Raw genomic sequence first — 14,911 nt, 5'->3', positions numbered from 1 at the left:
AAGCAAGCTAAGGTAAAAACCGCCAAAATAATCTTGCCTGCCGAAAAGTTCTTGCCCAACCCAATATATAGTGGTCAGTTGGACCCTGAGACTAAAGTATGACACACCCAGATACAAACAGAAAAGATAATATACAGGAGTTTTTCAGGCTCTTTAAAATGTCCACCCACAAGCTGGCAAGTGCTGCTGCTTTGATGCTCAACAGAAGGGTCCACTGATGAGACAGGTGCTTTCCCCCTGTGCTCCTAAAGGGAAGCTGGTAATGTTGTTTACACAGTTCCATCTTCAGTCCCATCAACTGCCTAGAAAAGCAGGGGTTAGTATGGATTGGAGACCCTGGACTTAACAGTCTTCAGGAGTCAAGCACGTTGCACAAATGCATCAGATCCCTAAAAGAAGCACCATGCAGACATACTCAAAAACTAATGTGCAGCACCCAAAATGCCATTGGTAATCACACCAACCTCTGATGCTTCAACAGAAGATAAAACCTAGTTGGTTGGAGGCAATAGCTATAGGGAACTATGGACATGGACCTTTCAGATTCTGGTCCTAGAAACGGGAAGAGGTGGGGGAATAAACTGCGGATTGCTCAAGTTTTGGATTGGCAGGCGTGCGTGCTTTCAGCTAGGGCAAAAGACTCATTTCCACACTAGCAAGACTCCTACAAGTCACAGAACTGACTTACAAGCACATTCCAGGTCAGACTATTTGTCCACCTAGTCCAGTACAGTATTATCTACTCTTACTGACAGCAGCTCCCAAGGCAGACACTCTTTCCTTCCACCTGCTAGCTGTTCCTTAAACTGTAAATGCCCAGGGATTGAACCTGGGAACTTCTGCATGCAAAGCGCTCGACTGCTGAGCTACAGTCCCTGCTATACTAGATCAAACCAAGGCCCATTGAATCTTGTTTCCAACTATGGTCTACCAGAAGGCCTCTGGGAGTTCTGCAGTGAGGCATGGTCCAATAGCCTTCCTTTCTTGTTCGGAACCAGTTACTGATATATATATATACCCTCTACAAATGGAGGATCTATGAAGTTATCACAACTAATAGACACAAATAGAACGATTTTTCATACATTCACCTAATCCCTTTTAGAAAAGGTGTACAAACCAACATGTCAAGGCAGCAAATTAACTTACTAGGGTAGGCATTCTGCCTTTCCCTTCCTGCGCAGCCTAGGTCCTATATTTACTGGGATGTTATTACACTTCCGTGTTGCAGTGATAGACTGCTAAGTCAAATTATCCTCTTTTCTGCCAGTTTGGCTCCAAGACTTCCTTCCTTATTGTTGGAGGAAGAGAGGAGGACTCTGTAGGAGCAGCCATGCTCCTGAATTTGTCGTGTAGTCCTGAGCACGTTTACCTAGAGGAATATGTGAGTTCAATGAAACTTAATGTTTAGGATTGCAGTTTTAGTTTGGAAGCCCAAAGTTTCTCTGGTTATAGCACACTGGTCCAGTTGAGGCAGGGGGTGGGAACAGGTTGCAATTCAACCCGAGATGGGTCACACATGAGAGGGGCAATCACAGTATTCTTTCTATATGCATATATATTAGTAAGAGAAGCAGAAAGAGAGGATAAAGGTGGAGGACATGGGGAGAGATAAGGAGAAAGTGGACAGGGGAAAGAAAAGGGTAAGACGGGGGCATACATACATAATGGAAAATGAATAGTGGGGCCATTGTAGCAGGCTGGGATTAAAGTTGGGTCCCAGACTGAAAGGTTGAAGACCACCGACAAAATAAAGAAACAAAGAAAGGCAGAGGCAATTGCGCAAGTGACTAGTTTTTCTTTTCTTTCCTTTTTTTTAAAGGGAACTCACAGACAGTTGAATTTTGTTCAAAAACCACAGAGGAGCTCGGAGAGCTTTAAGCCTCCAAATGCTGACAAAGAGACAATGGGGCACTCAAATTAAAAAGGACAAAGAGCCAGGCATCTTCTCAAGACGGCCTCATCGATTGGTGAGCACACCCTTTTTTATCTCCATCAGCATTTCTCCCTCTGCTTGCAAGCCTCTCACCACCTTCCCAGACGGCATGCCTGGCTTTCAGGCAGCCTGTACATCTCCCATCCCAGCTGGATCTGGGTTGGCGTGAGAGACAATATCCTGGAGGGTAATGCTCAACCCTGCTTTGCTCTTAGGTACCCACTAAGGGGTTGTTGCCAAGAGCATCCTTTACCAGCTTTGCCACTGCCAATACATATCTTGGGGCAGCAAGGGAGAAAAGGATGAAGACATTTGAACAAGGAGGAGATCTTTTAAGTGGCTGAAGGTGGTGGAGGAGTGAAGCCAACAGCTAGGATGTATCAGGAACCAGGATATGAAAACAGAGAGATAAGCCCTGAATTATCTAGCCTGGCAGTAAATAATGCTCCTCACCTTATGGAGGGTCCTTGACCCACAGGAAAAAATCATTGCATAGGTGGGGAGATTGTGGGCAGAGGCAGTGTCAAAACGAGAAGGTGTTTGCAGTACTGCCAAATTACACAGCCTCTTCTCCCTCTGTGCCATCCCATCCCTTCCCTGCCTCACTATCTCTTGTTTGGGCGTACACCCACCCACCCACATACACATACACACACACACACCAGAAAGGAACGCAGTCCAGATAGCAAGAGTGGCCCACAGCTTCTGGAGAGCAGGATGATACTGAGCGCTGAATGAATTTGCCACAGGCCTAGACTCAGGAATACTGTACATAAGGAAAACGACTCCTCTATTACAGGCCTCCTTGTATGCCAAGACCCCAGAAAGAGGAGGCACAAAGGTTCCCAGGTCACAGGCTTCTCCACGATGATGAGATGTATTGCATTTCTATTTAAATTCTGGTGATTATTTTATGCAAATCTGTGCCCACTTGTCCCCCCCACCTAGGGTTGCATTTCCTCTCTTTTGGCAACCTGTAAATGGTTACCTGAACTGAAGCCCACCAGGCTAGCTTTGTCCTCGCCTTCCACTGACTTGTTCCACTTTTATTTCAGTCAGCTTTCGGAGGCTGAGCCAGCTTACTATTTACAGTTGTTGTTGTTGTTGTTGTTGTTGTTGTTGTTGTTGTTGTTGTTGTTGTTGTTGTTAATTTTCAGCTCGGTGGATTTCAACAGGGTTTTTTGTTTGTTTGTTTGTTTTAGAATTGTAAGTCAAAAATCGTTAGAAAAAGGTTGAATGGCAACTCACCACAACGGCCTCATAAAGTCATACAGCAGGATTTAAATGTTAAATAAATAAATAAATAAATAAATAAGCAAGCATTCACACCATCTTTGCAGTCAACTTTGCCTTCTGCAAAAAGGGACGCAGGTGGCGCTGTGGGTTAAACCACAGAGCCTAGGACTTGCCGATCAGGTTGGCGGTTCGAATCCTCGCAACAGGGTGAGCTCCCGTTGCTCGGTCCCTGCTCCTGCCAACCTAGCAGTTCGAAAGCACATCAAAGTACAAGTAGATAAATAGGTACCGCTCTGGCGGGAAGGTAAACGGTGTTTCCGTGCGCTGCTCTGGTTCGCCAGAAGCAGCTTAGTCATGCTGGCCACATGGCCCAGAAGCTGTACGCCGGCTCCCTTGGCCAATAAAGCGAGATGAGCGCCGCAACCCCAGGGTCGGTCACAACTGGACCTAATGGTCAGGGGTCCCTTTACCTTTACCTTGCCTTCTGCAGCAGTGGCTCATTATACCCACCAGTGGCAAAGGTATCCATTAAGGGCAGAAGCTAGAACTATGGGATACTAGGTGAAATGTAGTTGCTAATCAACCTCAAAGTTTCCCCTTCCCAACACCCCTTGGGCCAAGGGGTAGGGAACCTCAAGCCTTTGGGCCAAATCCGGCTCCCTATTTGGCCCATGAGGCCATTCTCCCCAAATCACGTCCACCTGCTCTTCACCCCATGTCACATGACTGGATTGGCTGCTTGTGCATTATGATGTCAGATGATTGACAGGAGCATAGTCTCACCAACTGGTCAAAAATTGGCCCACAGGATGGAGAGAGATAAAGATCTGGCCAGCCATGCCTAAAAGGTCCCACACCCCTGCCTTAGGCCCAGCTAAAAAGCTAGCTGGGTCAGTATTGGTGTGTTGGCTTTTCCTCAAAGGCAGCAATGGTAAGGGTGGCTGTTTCCTGTACCAACGCTGAAGGATGCTCTTATAAACACAGAAGCTTGCAGTCCCTTTCTTGCTTAGCGCCTGATTTAAATGCGATGTGTTACAAGGATCAAGGCAATTCAGCTCTCTCTGCAATGGACCAATGGTATACAAAACTCTTCCTCATACCAGGCTGTGTTCACATTAACATAAGCCAACAGCATGCAGTCTTCTGGTAGGGGTTATTCAAAGGGGAGTGTGCCTTGCTCCCCTACCCAGTCAGCTTTAAGAACCAAAGAATGCAACCCCATTCCTTCCGCTGTGACAATAGGCATACAGATGCAACCCAGAATTCTTATAATGCAAACAGCCATGTGCTTCATGCCGGACAAAGGCACATTGGGAAGGAAAGGGCAGAGGGTGTCTTTCTCTTATCGTTCATAACGGCGGAGGAGTCAAGGAGAAGACAACCAACCTTTCTTCTGCATCAAGGTGTCTGTGTTTTTAAGAGCCATATGCAGGAAAAATGTTTTGGCAGATGCTGCTTCTCATATTGGAGTGGTGCACTGAAATTTCTCTCACTGTGCTAGAAGCTGAATGTCGGAAGGTTCAGACAAACAAGAAGGACTTTTTCACAAAGCACACGGTTAAACTGTGGTATTCCCTGCCACAAGAGGCCAACAGCTTGGGTGGCTTTTTAAAGGTGATGAGAAAAAATTGTGGAGGAGAATAGCTCCCAATGGCTACTGGTCATGATATGCTACGTCCAGTATGTCCAGTATCGGAGGCTGGGTGTCTCGGAATACCAGTTACTGGGGATTACAAGCAGACCAGGGCTATTGTGCTCCCCCTTCTGCATAGCTATTAAAAGGTACAGGGGCCCACAAAAAGATGCCCATTCTTGAGTTATAATATTCCTGCTTAAGAGAGGACTCTCTACTTTTCCCTTCCTCACCTCTCAGGGCCTCTTGACAACCCTTTGAGCTCACGGCAGCTGCTGCTTATTGTCAATCTGTGGCTTCTACATGACCTCCCAACATTTGTTAAGAGTAAAAATAGGTACACTTAAAAAAAATTACAGGAGCTTCATATGCAGGGAGGAGGGGATAAAAGTGGTTCCATGAAGCCTGACAGCGGGCCCAACCCACCAGATAAAACCTGAAAATCTTATTTTCAGATGTGCCCCTTCCCTTATGGTTAGAAAAACAAATACTGTATATTGCATTTGGAGTCCCCCACAAATCCATGTTTGTTGGACGCGAATCTAGCTTCCCAAATTGTACAATATAACAGCAAAGTTGTAAGATCCACCAGGAAACTGTCATCATCATCATGAAGTATTGTGGGATCCAGCTAAATATAACTTATTAAGAGGCTAAAATACCACCCACACCTACAGCTAGTATACACAGTGAGAAAATAAGATATGGCTGGAAGGGCATGCATCTAGTCCCCATGAATACTTCATCCTTTAGAAAACTCTGTAGTTAGAAGAACAAGGTGCCTGCCCCCCTTTTTTTGCTGTAGCAACAGCTGAAAAGCATGGTGGGTGGGAAATTGGACCTTTCAGGTTTGGTTTAAGTATGACACAAAAGAATAGGAAGGGCTTTTGGGGGTGGGGGGTGGGGGTTGGCTTAGCGTCACAACAGCAGCCGTACCGGCAATGCGGACGCAGGGGTGGTACAAAGCCATTAGAAGGGTGGTCTGGGGCTGAAGCAATTAAGCAACTTTGATGTTGCAAAGTCAGGGGTATTGGCAGCGGGGAGAGAGGGGTCACCGTTTTTTTAAGCCGCAGGGGTTTACAGCAGAAAAGCTAACTAGCAAAGTTTCTGGACGAGAGGACTCAATAGCAGACTGAATTGGGGCGAGCGGGTAGGTTGGGGAGAGGTAGCGAAACCTGGGCCCGGAAGGGTTAAGGGGGGAGCAGAACTGTCAGGCTGAAGCCTGTGTTAGGCCTCGTTGCCATGGCGGCAGACTGTCTCGCTGGCACTCCCTGACCCCTGAAGGGGGATCTTGGGGAGGGGGAAAGAGGCTGAGACACAGACACTACGGGGCGGGGTTGGGGCAGAGTCCCAGGAGAATCAGTCTAGCACCTGATACAGACGTACAACAGTGCACACACACACATGCATGTGCCGCGACATCCGGGCTGAAGCACCACATGCATGGGGAGCAAACAGTTGGAGCCAAGGTGCTGAGCCTCAAGCAGTGATTCGCCGCGATACAGAAGCACAGAGCACCACTGATGCAGACAAAGAGCGACGCAGCCATGTACATCACCCGGCTAATGCACAGCAGCAGATAAATTACAATGCCACAAGAATGCGCACAGGTGAAACTGAATGCATGCGCCAAACGCGCGGGGGGGGGGGGGAGCGGAGGGGGACGCGACAAAGAGAAAACAGCAAAGCAAGTGCACAGCAGTGACCCTCGTGCATGCACCAGACTGCAGTGTCACGGTACCCACAGAGGCGTGCGCCCACAAATACATGCGCGCGCATTTAACACACACACTGGAGACAACTACGCAAGGCCACACGGTTTCGGAGGCTGATCACCACACAAAGGCTATGGGACAGTCTGAGGGCTAAGGAGTCTTTCTACGGAAGTCAAGAAAGCAAAGGATACCGACCGGGTTAGAGAGCAAGACAATGCACGGTGCCGACCAACAACCCAGGAGGCCAACACAATGCAGGGACCCCCTGGGAGACATGGCACCCCATACATTTGAAATCCACAAAAGACAGAAATCCCAGAACCTCTCTAACAGGGTTTATGCCCCCACACCTGATTTTTGATCAAAAACAATAATCCTGCCACCTTAAAATATTTCACTGCCACCAACCCCCCTCCCCCCGGCCTTTGCTTCACTTAAAATGAGCCTTTTTATCACCTTTGCTGCACTGCCACTCAGCTTTTTCCTACCCCATATTCCAATATTTTGTCATCCTCTAGGCAAGATGGAACCAGCCTGGAGAAACCATTCTAGGAAACCTGTATACGATCCACATTCTCATCTCTCAGCCACCCCCAAGTATCTTGAGACAGTTTGTCAGTAGGATATTTGGGACTTCAAATGGTCTTAAAATGCTCTCCATATTCGCTACATGAGGCGCCCTGTTGGGCTGGCCTTGCTTGAAACACAGGCGCACACTGAAACCGCCATCTTAGCTGTCCCCTAGGACTAGCCATGGAATAAGGGACCTGTGGTTTTCCTCTGCCAGGAAAAGGTCCTTCTTTTCCTGGGTTTCCCGGGTTTGGGGAGTGGAATTAGGTAGGTGGTAGAGAGGGATGGAATGATGTTAGAATGTAGGTGCAGGTCTTTTGTCCAGAAGAATTAGCTATTATTTGCTTTGAGTGAGCAATGGGGGAGACTGAGCAATGGGAACAGGGCCTCCTGGTCAGAAAGGCAACTGCCTAGGTCTTAGGACAGTTCCAGAAGGAAGTCCACCCTGTCCATTACTAACCTGTTTGCTAACAACCAAACTCACCTTGCTTGGGACTCTGCGTTCTGCCACTCCCCTTCTGGGAAAAGAGATACACTATCTGCATAAGAAGGCATCCTCTGAGATAACTACCATACCATCAGGCCCCATGTCCACAATCGCTAACACAGATTTGAATCCTCTTTATGCCCCCGACATCTGAAAACCCAGGATCCAACTAGAAGCACTCTTAAACCCGCAAAATGTCACAAGTCATGTCTCATTGACTGGTGCCCTGGATCAGTTAAGTGGGCCCACTCCCAAATTCATGCCCCTGTGTTCCTCCTTACAGCAAGCATGCAGAGCTCTGAAAAAATTGGGTGGTGGCAGTGATGGAAACTGGGGCTGACCTGGCGGCCACCTGCTTGCTTTGTCATGGAAGATACATCACACTCTCCTCCCTGCAAAAGGGCCTGGCCTTTTAAACAGCCTGGCATGGCAAACCTTTCCCCTCGTTCTTACCTGCCGGGACCATCTGTTATGGGAACATGAAACCAACTGAGACTTTGCATAGCCTCACAAACCTTATGCATGCGGCCTAACATGAAGAAGCTACTTCTATTTTAGTAGCACTATCCCAACTCTGATAATTATGACATTTTTGTCTCTGCTGTAATATGAGAAAGCTGTGTCCAACCCATTCTTCTCTAAGGTCAAACCACTTCCTTCATTCCCTCCTTCCAAACCCCAAGTTCCTAGGTAGGTGGGGATGGTCATGTCATTGCACATTTTCTCTTCTTTGCCCCATCCTCCTCTTACACCCACCCACCCACCATAATGCACAAATCCTGGGGACACAGATATGCTTCCTGGAAAGGCTGAGCAAGTGGGCATGTGAGAGAGATGGAAACACACAAAGAAAAAGGACAAAAAGCAAAGGTGTTGACCCCTAAGGTGGGGGAAATCCATAATTCACATTAGGCCAACAGAAGAGGTAATAACAGGGCAAGATAGAGAGAAGGTGCCTCATAACCACCTCAAACCTTTAAGGTAGGCCTGTCATCCCCACAAACACTTGCCCTTACACATGCTTTCTGACCTCTCCAGCAACCACCAAATAACAGTGCGAGACCCTTCAGGTATGTGGAAACGTGGGCATATCTGAACAAGTGAGAATGGAAAATCAGGTGGGAAATGGTGGTCGACATGGGTGGCTAAATGCAGACGATGCGGTAAATATGAGCATATGGTGTTGAAGGCAAGGGCGTGGGGTGGGACGGCATAGAAAGTTGTATGGGAATCACCGGATGTGTAAGGCTGAAGAATGATGGAAAAGCGAGTGGGTGGGGGAATACGGAGCTGGGCTGGAAGTTGCCTATCAGGAGCAGAAATAGATCAGTGCCTATAAAGGGTGATGAATGGATGAGGAAGCCAGTAGGGGAGATGGATGAATGGGGAGAGATGAAGGGCAGGCGGTGTATTGCAAGACATGGATGGGTGTGCATTAGAAAAAAGGGTGGAGATAAGAAGCTGGCTGAGTTAAGCAGAGTGATGGGTAGGATATCTATATATCTGGACAGGTGGGGAAATGGATCACAGGGTGCCATTGTGCGTTTTTGACATGGTGCAGATTTCAAAACACACAGAGACCGGTCCACACCAGCCGTTTATACCACAGTGGTTTGCATTCAAAGGGCCTTTTTCATCACCTCATTCGCACCGAAAGGACAGAAGAATCCCCACCCTCCACCATGCCCCTCAAACCACAGCTCAGAGAGGCTGCAGCCTCCAACAGTCTCTGAGCAACTATTGCAAAGAGAAACATTTGCAGTTTCTTTGAATGCAGGCTTCCACCTTCCTAACACAGAGGATATGGGGGGGGGGGGGGACCAAGGCTGGGATATCCACAAAGTGGGGAAAGAGGAAGGCAAGGGGGGGGGGGGAGCAGAAAAGTAAAGGGATAAGGAGCAAGGAAGGAAAATAGCTAGTGATGGGACCACTACAATAAGCTCCCCTCCCCCATCTGTCCCTGCTGTGCTGCAATTCCCTCCCTGCTCTCTCTCTCTCTCTTACACACACACACACACACACACACACACCGCCTTAGAGCTGGTCGGGAGGTCAAGTTCTTAAGAGGATTCTGGCTCTAACACAGGCAGTGAAAGTACATGGGGGTGGTGGCATAGGGGCTGTAGGAGACTGCATGCTTGTGTGCACAAAAGACCGGCTGTACAGGCGTGCTCCGCTAGGTGAACACGACCTCCTTGAGCATGCAGCACCTTTGCACATCATATTGCCGTGCTCATTCACACGCATATCTTTTCCCAAAGCTGTACAATTATCCAAACAGATAAGATACACAAGGGCGTCCTGGGCATAGCCCCCCTCCACCCGCCCACCAACTAAATCATAATTTCACTGGGCTAAGATTTGGGATCAAAGCTTTTAGCTACAACTCAGCACATAAAAGCACCCTAGTCAAATTGCATGTGCAAGCAGAAAAACAGGGACACACACACACTTAAATTAAGAAACTATGGACACATACAGACCCCTCTAAGCCAGAAAGGGAGAACAGATCAGGACCACCACCCCAAGCCCACTTATCATCACCATCCAAGACACCTTTACTTGGGCTGTTAAGAAAGTAGGTCACAACTGAGGGGGTGGGGAGGGGGGCAGTGGTGAAATCACCAGGCAGCAGTCTTCCCCACAAACCAAACACCTCAAAGTCTTCTCCATCAGTCCACAGCCCCATCTTATAAGGTTTGCTACCTCTCTGAGGCAACTAACTAGCCAGCTGCAGCTCTGTTTTTGTTCTCAAATCTGTCCATTATGGTGAACGTTCCCGGTTATTGATAAGTCAGGTATTCCCATAACTCTTGGAGGCCGTGCATATGAAATTTCAGATGCATCCTTATCCCCATGGAAAACGTATCTGCTGATTCGTGGCACTGGGGTGATGGTTGCATTTAATTCAAACTAAGCATTGTTCCTCATTATATTACAGACCATTATAATGTGCTTTACCCACTGCATTAAGGTTTGGTTCCTACCGGTGGGAAGGGCCCAGTCATCGCCTAAGGGGAGCAGGTATGATTTCTGGGGCATGAAGGCACATCTCTTGTGTTACAGGCTGGTTGGTGCCTGCGCAAAAGAAACGTGGAAGTAACCACAAGGGGCCTGGGATCTATGCTGTGTTGGAATTTGTGGGATGGTGTCATATTCAGGGGTGAGTGAATAGAAAGATATATAGGGGAAGAAGGTGCACTTGTACAGTGTATATGGAAGAGAGAGTACACATGCATCTGCATATTGAGCAATGAACTTAGGTAATTGTTGTAGAATAATGCATGATTCTTCATAATTTGTGTCTCTGTGTGTGTGCTGGACGTGCCCCCACTGCTCCTAGTGTTATTCTACACAGAGGCGGCTGCAATATATGTCAGAGAGTGGGGAGCCAAAAGGCTATGCCCCCCACTCCCAAGATGCTGCCCCACCCTGGAACATCTTAGCAGAGGCTGTTTGTGTGCACTCACGCATGCGCGGATGCAGCGACACCTTTGATGAGGAACATATGCATCTGCTTCCCTGTACTGCGGAGGTGGTTCTGAACACGTGTTAACTTTTTCTGGCGTGCTGCTACACAAACTATAGTGCAAACACGTGCACACACACTCATGACTGTGTTGCACGAGTGGTATATGGATTTGTCTCTATGCACTGTACAGCGAGACTGAGAGAGGGGGAGGGGAGGGGTGTTTTCACGCATGGAGAGCCGTAAGGCTGTGTTATATAAGGATGTGAGCCGAGGATTCCCAGTTTGCATCAGCTTCCCCAAGCACCACAGAGGCGTGCCCCACTCCTTGCCTGTAGCCCCCTAGACCGCACTCCCCTCCTAGGCCAACTGATTTATGCTCACGCAAAGCGCTGCCAATGAATGGAGGCTGCGCTGGGAGAGACCCCTGACCTCGCCCATGACCTCTGACCCTGTCTGGCTTCACAGACAGGCTGCAGCTGGGTCTCTCCCCCTTGACCCTTTAATTCCAGACCCGCCCTTCCCCACCAAGGAGACTGCCAGACATTAACCCTGTGAGTGCCACAGCTCTCAAAAGAGCAGCCAACTCGGCTAGGATTGTGGGGTGGGTGGGTGGAGGGGGGTTCTTGTACCTGATCCTGCCAAGATGGAAAGAGGTGTGATTTTCGGAATAGAGGGAGAGGGAAGAGGAGTCTGGAATCCTAGCTGCCACCCTTGCTCTAAATTCATCTTTACTTCTCCAAATCCTCAGTCAACCTATTTCAGCAGATCATGCAAACCACCTCCAAATGAAAGAGTGTTTCCAGCTCTATCCCAAAGACATGCTCTCCTGCTCTCAACCCCACCCCTTCCCGAATCTCAGCAGAATAACATTTACACTCTGCAAGTTCCAAGTCAAAAGGGGGAGGGCACGGAAGGGAGACGCTGTTCAAACCCTGAAAATGCCCCATCTCCCTTCTCCCGCCTCAACACCAAGCTCTCCTCGGTGCTTTCCCTGGGCTCCTCCTACTCTCGTGTTGCATTGCCCTCCCCACCCCTAAACGTTAGCGGGGAGGGGGGCACACGCACACCTCTTCAGCTCCATGGATGCCCCAAACCTCCCACAATGCCCTCCTCCCCTGCTCCACGGAGGACAGGTTAGGGGCTGCAAGCAGAAGCAAAATGTAGAGTCATTGGGGGGGGGCAAGCTCTTTGGGCCCCCCTCCCCCATTCCTGCCTGCAACTGCAGAGTGGTGCATCTTGGGATGAATAAATTATATGGGCAGTGGAATGGCAGAATTCAGGGACAGACGAAAGAGAGCGAGGGGGAGAGGCAAGCAAAACCAGACAGGGTGGCAGGGAAGAGAGAATTGCTGCTGTCTCCCAAGGAGGTTGCCCGGATTTGTGTTCCTCCCCCACCCCCAGATGCCAAGACCCCAAACCTTCGCCCAAGATGCCCAATGCGTAACTGGAAAACAATTCATGATCTCCGGATCTGATTCGCCTGCAGCCACCTTACACAAATCCTACAGGCCCCACTTCCAAGGCAATCTTCCGCTCCACCCCCCCTTCAAGATCCCCGCTCCCCATTCAAGGAGCGCCTCAATCCACAGCCTGCTTGCTCCAACCCACTTTGCACTTTTCTTCCGGCTCCCAGGAAAGGAACCCAAGTGTCCTGACAGTCGCTTTTCCTTTTGATTTTGCAGAAACGCCTCCACCCCTCCCCTCGAAATATGTGCATTAATGTGGGGGGGGGGAATAAACATCTGAAAGGGGTCCCCTTCGCAATGTTTATTGCAATGCACAGTACAGTACCAATCCTAGGAAAGATGACAGAAAAGAGGCGGGCGGGGGGAAAGAGGAAAGTATCAAGGGGATTCTACGATTCTTATGCTGCAGCCCAACTCTTACGAGCAAGCCCCCGTGAAGTGTAGGGCTTGCTTTCGAGTAAACACGGGGCTCGCACTGCCTTCCCCTCACTTTGCGCTCGAGGGCAGAACCCTCCTGCAAAAGGAACCCTCCTATCTTTTCCAAGCGGCCCCAGCGCCTCAACTTCCTTCCTTCGGAGCAGCCTCCCATTGCAGCGCCCCTCACCCCGCCCTGCCGACCTACCTGATCCTCGGGGGGGAAGGGAGGGGGCTTGCGGTGATCCTCTCTTTCCCCCAGTTAAGAGCTCCCAAAAAGTGGGCGCGCGGGGTGGAGGGGGAAAGCGATCCAGACGAACAAAGAACGCGCATCTTACAAGGTGGATGGGGAGGGAAGTTGCCTGCCATTCTCTTGCCGACCCCTCTGCTCTGATTTGGTGGTGTGCGGGGAGAGTAGGAACCCCTCCTCCTTCTCCTCCCAGGCTCCTGGTTCCCCTCTCTCCGAACTTGACCTCCAGTCCAATCTGCTTCTCTTTCGTGTGTGCGCGTGTGTGCCCCCCTCTCTCTTTTTTTTTCCAGGCTTCTGCACAGGAAAATACACAGCGCGAGAGGCTGAGTTAGAAAGGGGCCCCGCAGGGGAAACGGGGAGGGAGGGGAAAGAGGGGAGGGTGGGGGGCGGCTGTCCAGCCCAGGAGTTTTGCTGCACCTGCAGGGGAGAAGGCAGCTTTGCCCTTCTTTGCATCTTGCAGAATTGGTGGGGCGGCGGCGGAGCGCGCGCGCGGGGTGTGCGGGTAAAAGGAGGAGAGAGAAAGGGGGTCTCTCCGCAACTCAGAGCTAAAAGAAGAAACCCAGGAGTGAAAGGAGGCGAGGCTGGCGGCGGCGGCGGCGGGAGAGGACGGACAGAAGGACGGAGAGAGGGGAGATGTCAGGTTGCTGGACGAGGGAGGGGAACGAAGCAATGCATGAACTCAAGGGCAGGAGGAAAACGGGGAGGGGGGCGGGGTGCTGAAAAGGGAGAAAAAGCAGCAGAATTGCCGCCGCCACCCCGCAAAAAATGCAGAAGTAGGGTTTGCAGAGGAAGAAGGTTAAGGAGGAGGAAAAAGAGGGTTAGGAAGGACGGGATCGGGGAGGGGGGTGGATCCACAAGATACGAGGAAAGGAGATTTGGGAAGCGGGCTCGGAGAGCAGGAGAATGACAGCAGAGACGAGGAGAGAAGGAGGAACAAGGGGGCTGGGAGGCTGCCATAGGCCACTTACCGGGGAGTAAAGCCACTGAACTTCCAGCGGGAGGGAAGGAAGGAAGGAGCCTCAGATAAGGTTGACAGGAGAAAGTCAGAAGGGAAAGCTGGCGAGGGAGGGAGATGGCAGAAGGAGAAAGAGATTAGCGGGGAAGGCAAGGCAAAGGGGCTGCTGCGGATGCAGAGAGAAGAGGAAAGAGGGAGGGATAGAGGAGTGCAAAAAGGGCATGCCCCCTGCCCCGGTTCAGTGCAGGCAGCGATGGCTCGGGAAGGGGAGGACGCCCCCCCTCCACCGCTCTCTGCCGCCACCGATCTTTAATTTCAAGCCTCGCCGTGCACTCACCTGCCAGGACCCGAAGCGCTGCTGCTGCTGCTGCCGCCGCCGCCACCAGCCTCCTCCTCCTCCTCCTCCGCCTCCTCCTCCTCTGCGTCTCCACCGGCAACGAAGACCAAGTCTCCGGGGCCAGCCAGCGCTGCATGCTGGGAGAGGCTCTTTGGGGGTGCTGGTGATGTCATTGGTTGGAGAAGGGGGGGCGGGATATTGGATCCCCTCCCGGAAAAGAAAGGGGTGGGAGAGCGAGGGAGAGAGAGAGAGACGGAGGGAAGAGAAAAGAAAGCAAAGCGGAGCAGCCGACTCCCCCCCTCGCTCGCCCTGGAGTGGCTGGTTTGAGCCTGAGCCGCTGGACTGCGCTAAGCAGCAAAGCTCCGGGCTGCAGCAGGCGCGCTCGCCCGTCGCCCGCTTCGTTGGCGGGGGGAGGCTGCACGGGGTCTGGTCTGGTGCCC

The 14,911-nt window shown here is 50.5% G+C and overlaps 1 long non-coding RNA gene across 1 annotated transcript in view; it reads right to left on the bottom strand.

The window, feature by feature from the left end:
• LOC310769171 overlaps positions 1–14,488 on the bottom strand; it is a 45,279-nt gene extending 30,791 nt beyond the window's left edge. The window contains exon 1 of the long non-coding RNA XR_014551480.1: positions 14,472–14,488. This is a non-coding gene — a long non-coding RNA (uncharacterized lncRNA). The remainder of the gene's footprint in view (positions 1–14,471) is intronic.
• Positions 14,489–14,911: the final 423 nt, after the last annotated feature.

The sequence above is a fragment of the Podarcis filfolensis genome, assembly GCF_964270895.1.
Source record: "Podarcis filfolensis genome assembly, chromosome: 8".
Lineage (NCBI taxonomy): Eukaryota > Metazoa > Chordata > Lepidosauria > Squamata > Lacertidae > Podarcis > Podarcis filfolensis.
The sequence above is the reverse complement of the archived record's forward strand: the minus strand, read 5'-3'. Positions and strand labels throughout refer to the sequence as shown.